Raw genomic sequence first — 6,739 nt, 5'->3', positions numbered from 1 at the left:
ATTAGCCTACTAATTAGGGATTAGAACACGAACTCACCGGTTTAGCATGAAAACCGGTTCACGGCGATAGCGGCGCGACGATGGCCGAGACTTGAGCTCACGGCGAGGCCAAGGGAAGCTTGGACCGGGCTGAAATCGGCCTTGCAGTCCACGGCCAAGGACTGTCTTGGCTCTACGGAAGGCTGAAACGTTGCTGGGCTACTCAGTGGGGGTGGGTTGACGAAGATGGAAGGATCGGTGGGCTAGGCTGCTTCGGTGGCAGAAGTGGAGAGGTTGAGGCGGCGCTGGATGGCTTCGGTGGATGGAGAGGCTAGCGCACGAAGAGGAGTCAACACCAAGAAATTCTATGGGACGTTGGTGCTGATTGTTGACTCGGTGAAAGGAGGAGGTGTCGTGTGGCAACGTGAGATGAGGGAGGGAGTTTCGGTGGAGATTTCGGGCAACGGCGTTGAAGAAGCTGTTGGTTGACTCGAACGTGGCGGCTTGAAGGAGTGTGAGTGGAGGGATGGAGCTGCCGACTTCGAAGGAAACAAATGAAAGCAAGGCGGAAGCAGATGGGGGATTGTGGAATCGATGAAGCGGACGCACGAAGAAGACCGAAGCAGCTATCTTAGCATGCTGAAGAAGCTGTCGGCTGAGGGGAAACAAAAGTCAACAATTATCCAATCCATTAAATGTTTGATCCCCCTTAAAGTCATCAAGTATATATTTAATGTCCCCCCATTACTTTCTTGTAATTTATCTCACAAATTACTCAATTTTGGTGCTAAAATTGCAGCCCCCAACCATAGCTCCGAATTTCCTCAAAATAAACTTTGATTTCTTCTCCGATTTTCCCAATTTGATGTCCAATTTTGCTGAAGAAAAAGCCCACAAAATTTATATAAGTTCCCATCACCAACAAGCTCGATTTGGAAGCCAAAATTCCCTCAAATTTGGCCCATCCGAATTTTCGTTCGTTTTCCAAATTGTCCAAATTGATTTTCCGTAAAAATCCTGGAATCGCCGAAAAATTCTTGAAGGATGAGTCGATGTTCCCAAAATGAATTGTGACACGATAGAACTTTCAATTTCTGAGATCGAGTTCAAATTCGCGGTTAATTTCAATCTGACGCGATTTTAGCGCGTCCTAATCTACCGGTAGATTTTAAGAATTTTTAGTACAATTAACCCGTGGTTGATTATTTTCGAACCACAATGTACATTTTCAATTTATTGGCAACTCTCGGTTATCGCGAAAATCTCGAGATTTCAAATATGGACATACGATACGAAAATGACAGAAAAATCGGTCTAGTGCCGTTCAACATAAATTTTGCAATTAGGTGGAATCACCCGTGCACTAATCACATACTCCTATCGAATCGACCTATCTTCGGTCTCTGATCAATTTTGACAGTGCCGTAATAACCATTGCAGATTAGCACGGCCGAGCAGTCAATTCTTGGTCGAATTCTCAAGTCTATTGCGTTTAGATTCCTTAACGGCTTCACTTGATAGGTTAGTTAACTTATGAGTGGCTAACTCAAAGAAAAGGCTATAGGCACGTCAATGAAAAACCCATTTCATCTCATCGAAATCATATTTGAAAATTAGGTTGTCACATGTTGTCTAGTCAAGCTTGTGCTCGAACCAAGCCATCTTGTGAAATTTCTGCTTTGTAGGTTTGTTCATCGTAAGCACCACCACGAGCAACATCGAGCACCACCACATTGTGTCGCAAGTAGCCGTTCGAGGATCGGAATTCGGAAGCCGATATTCGAATTAGGTAAAATTTTTGTCTATTTTGATTTTCGAAAATTCGTTTCTTTATTTGAAATATTTGTTGATGCACATGATTGAAATTTCCAATATGCTATCATGTTTATAATCTCGAGTAGCCTTTTAAATTAGGAAATCTTCATAATTTCACAATGTGCATACGATTGATAGTCTAATTTCACGCCCGAAATATGACTCACAATCACATGAAAAAATTGCCAATTCGATCTCACGCTCGAGATACGATTTGTGATTTTGTTAAAAATTAGCCAATCCGATCTCATGTGCGAGATACGATTCGTCAATTTATTAGACGGATATCAATCATACTCTGCCTGGTTTGCTGTCATATTGTTTGAACCGATTTTATTTCCGTAAAAGAAAACCCAAAAAAAAAAAATATTTGAGTTAGATTAGGTTCATGTTAGAATATCGCTTGTTTTAGGGCAGTTTGCATGTTCAAGATTAGGAAATTTATTTATTGCGATTTTTTTAAATAAAAATCCCAAAAAAACATTAATTTAGGATGTTATATTTTCTTTTCATTAATTTACATTGCACGTTTAATTATTGGACAATTTTAATTTCGAATTTTATAAAAAAAAAACATAAAAATTATGATGCATATGTCATGTAGAATTAGGCCATTCATTGCACGTCATCTAAATGTGTATATGTTAGAATAACTGCATTAATCTTTTCCTATTATTAGATTAGGTCACTTAATAAATGTCGCGTGACATATAGTTTGCATGTTAGACAGCACGTTGCATGTCATTTTAGTTTAAAATTTTGTACGTCATTGTATTGCATTGCACGTAATTTTCTATATTTCATTTAAAATAAGAGAAAATCTCAAAAAAAAAAAAATTAAATGATTGCATGTTAATTAGAAATCATATCTAGGATTGCTGATGTGAATTCTGATTTAACATTGCAGATGCTTTGTTGCTATGGGGTAAGTCCCGTAATTTATTCATTGTTTTCTTGGGTGTTAAATTGGTGATTTGCGCACCCACATGATCACTTCACATGTTATGGAAGTAAATTAAAATCAATTCAAGTTATGTGCAAAACATTTTTTTTCAAAATAAAAGAGAAAGGTACCGAAATGGCGTTAGAAAAATTTAGCGTAACCAAGTCCCGAACTCACAATCTCTGGTTCGCGGGAGTAAAGTAAATCTCCCGTTACTTTACTTGGGTTTCTAATCAACCCACAAAAAATAGTTTAGTGGCAACTCTTAATTAAATAAAATCAATCGCATATTAAGAACTTGAACCTAAGTCGCCAATTGATATGGTCTTGGGAGAGCTTGAGCTAAGTTTAGGCTTAGTAATTCATTAGCCAAACCTTAGGTGGTTCACCCGAGGTTAGGTCGTAACACCAATTGAGTCATAAACTTTTTATATTTGTATCAATTCAATCCATTTAGCTGATTTTGGCCGGTCGGCACTAACATGGACGCTAACCATCCTATGTGGTGCGACTAGCCTTGACCTAGATAATTTTAAATAATATTTCAATATTTTATTATTATTATTTTCCTTATTTTTTCTTTTCTTTCTTTTTTTCCCTTCCATTCATCTTCATCCTCTAGCTAGTTGTTAGAACTCGGCAACCAGGCCAAAGGTGAGGGCCGACAAGGTCAACCCAGCTGGCTGCTAGCGAGGCTAAGTCTCACCCATCTGTGGCGAGGCTCGACCTCACCCAGCCACTTGAGGCTCACCCATTCGGAGGTACTTATGTTCCTCGTCAATTCCCAAATCCTTAGAAAAGTTTGGTTGCATCACCTCACCAATCCCATGTCCGATTTCGTTTCCAATCTCTATACCCAACTCTTGATCGCCCTCGGCTCTTTTCAAGAGTGAGTTTCTCATCTTTAGTCCCGCTTTTCATGGAGCCCAGGTTTCTCAAAGTTTGAAATCTCGACCCAGTTTGTCAAAAGTGCATCCTTTGTGCGTTCGAGCGATTGAGCATCTTTTCCCTCTTTCAAGTTTCACCCTCCAATTGTAGAGGAAAGATGGGCAAATGGAGTTCACTGCACTCGGTGAGGATACTTTGGCAAGCCTTGCCCTTGTCTCACCCTGGCTAGCCTTTGCCTCTAGCCTATCACCGGGAGGGCTAGAGGAATAAGGGAAGAAAAAAAATGAAAAATCACTAAATATTATTAAAAATTATTTATATCAGCACTGGCCTCGCCACATAAAATGCTTGGTGGCCATGTCAGCGTCGACTGACCAAAATTTACTGAATATATTTAATTAACACAAATGCAAATGATTTATGACTCAATTGATCAAAAAAAAAGAAAAAAGATTCAGGACTAAATCGATATAATTGACTTTTTTTTTTTTTCTATAATTCTCTTGGTACAAACCATATAAGATGGGTTACAACTTGTTCATTGAAAATTCATTGCGAAAGTTTTCATTGACAAACAACAAAATGGACATAATTAGAAAGAGAAGTTTAATTACAAAATAATTTAGAAATCGAATAATTGATGCTGATTTATTAAAAATAAGATTTGACGGCACACGATTCAATTAAAGCTAAAGACAACCCACATTTGCAGGCGAAAGAGAATTTTTCTTTTTTTTTTATTGGTTGAAGTTGACGATTGAGAAAATATTGTGACAATCGACAAGTGAATTTGATTGACGCGGACGTTGAGGAGTACTCAATATTTATTTTTATTTATTAAAGGAGTGCTTATGCAGATTATTATTATGTCAAAATTATTTCTATTTATTTCTTTCAAAAAAAATGCACACCAAAGATAATGTGGAAAAACTTGAATAACTATAGCAATGATGAAGCTAATGAAACAATGAGAAACCTGCCATATAATTAGAAGTTATCAATCATTTTTGCATCAAAAAATGTGCAGATGAAGTCATTTTGGTGAGAGATTGATGCTAATATGCAAGTACATTAGACAAGTTGGATCACAGTAATCATTTTGTTTTCCTTCCATGCATGCACGAATTTTGTAGCTAATGCAGTATAAAAATTTGCATTAAGCTGGCCCCTTAATGAAAATTTGCATAAATTTGCATTGGCTAATTTTTTAAAACAATACAAACGATCATTTTGAAAAAAATATTTTTAAATTAATTATTTTTCGCAAAATACTGAAAAAGGTGATGTAGAAATAGGCGGATAATAATTGTACCTTTTCTAGAACCTACGAGCGGTTTACACAGCACTCCATCATGAGGGATCAAAGAGCCTTAAATCTCTCTATCCTTTTCTTTCAATCTATTTATCTTTTCAAACAGCTTAAGTGACAATTCTTCACATTTTCTCCAACCTCAATTGATATTCTTCCAATCAAAAAATAAAAAATAAAAATCAATTCACATACCTCCAAATAATTTCAAGAAAAATCGTTTCTTCACCTCATATTTTTCACGTAAATTTTCTCCACCTCCATTTTTCATCCAAAGAATTTGGGCAATTGAAACTTGTGATGATGATTTTCGTGTCACATTGCATTGTGCCAAGAAAAAGAACAATCATAACTATATTTATATTTATATTTAGGATTGATACCTTGAAAATCCTCAAACTAATTTTCACTAAAATCCCTAAACTAACATATTTCTAACAAATTTGCCATCCATTGGTTTTCATAAAATTAGATTAATATCATAAGGATAAATTCAAATCGGTATTACAATTGTCATCTAACTCAACAATTTTACAATTTTTTTTTAACAAAAGCTGATAAATTTATTACAAAATTAATTTTTTAATTTGATAAATTTATCGTAAGTATGCCGATTTGAGATTTTTCTTGATATTAAACCTAAATTTAAATTTAAAACAAATAGCTACTATCATCGTTTCAATAATTTTTCATATTATATGTTACATTAAGTTAATTTATAATGTCATCAAAAGAGTCCAAACTATAATCTATTTACATATTCAATTAGATTCATTTTTATTAAAAATTTTAAAACAATGATTTATGCATCAATTGTGACATATTATTAAATGTTTGAGATGGACTTCTCTGATACAATTCATGTGTGTGCCACAATAGATATATTGAACCATGACATTATTCTACAAAGGATACATAGGTGTGTTTGTATGTCCTACTACTTTTTAGTTTTTTTTTTTTTTTTTTTAGTTTTTTCTTTTTGCTTAACTAAATCTCACAATAGATGCAGTTTAATTTTTCTTTACCTCATGAGATCTAAAATTTGCACAATATATAATTTTTAGCATGTGAATTCACATGCAATTTTTTCATAATTTTACAAAATTCAAATAGTATATACAATTTTGATAGGAAAGTAAAAAGTTATTATTAATTTTTATCTAAAGACAAGCATGCCCTCGATCTCTTAAATGAAAAAAACCACAAATAATGACATGTCTTCTTTACAAAAAGAAAATCTTCCCCTTGTTGGTTATAATATAAGTTCATAAAAAAAAAAAAAAAACCTTTGCCATTTGCTAAGAGTATCAATTCACCAAAAAATAAACCCAATTGAGTATCAATTGCTCTCCCTAAACTAAACCAACCGAAATCGACTTAACTCTAGCAACAACCAGCCAATACAACCTAGCAATAAGTAAATATAATGTCAAAATGATAAGGAGACAAAACCACAAACAACACTAGGGTTTTACGTGGAAACACAATGCAGGAAAAATCCTGGACCACCCAAAAACTTCCATTAATCACTAAAAATAGTAGGATACACAAAGTGTTCTTTTTAGTCACATGCTAGAGGCTCACATCAATAATACAACCATATTTTCTCACCACAAAGGTGGATTAATGTAAAATAGTAAAAAACCCTCTCTGTAATTAGAGAATTCGAATAAGGTTCTCAATGAATGAAACCGATCAACTTGTAACCCTTGTCTCACGAACAACATACTTAAATTTGAGCAAATTCCATCAACATTTGGCCTTCAAATCGAGACCACAAAACTTTGCCCCCTTTCTTTTTCTTC

Source organism: Eucalyptus grandis, chromosome 2, assembly GCF_016545825.1.
Source record: "Eucalyptus grandis isolate ANBG69807.140 chromosome 2, ASM1654582v1, whole genome shotgun sequence".
Classification (NCBI taxonomy): Eukaryota; Viridiplantae; Streptophyta; class Magnoliopsida; order Myrtales; family Myrtaceae; genus Eucalyptus; species Eucalyptus grandis.
Note: the sequence above shows the minus strand (reverse complement) of the source record.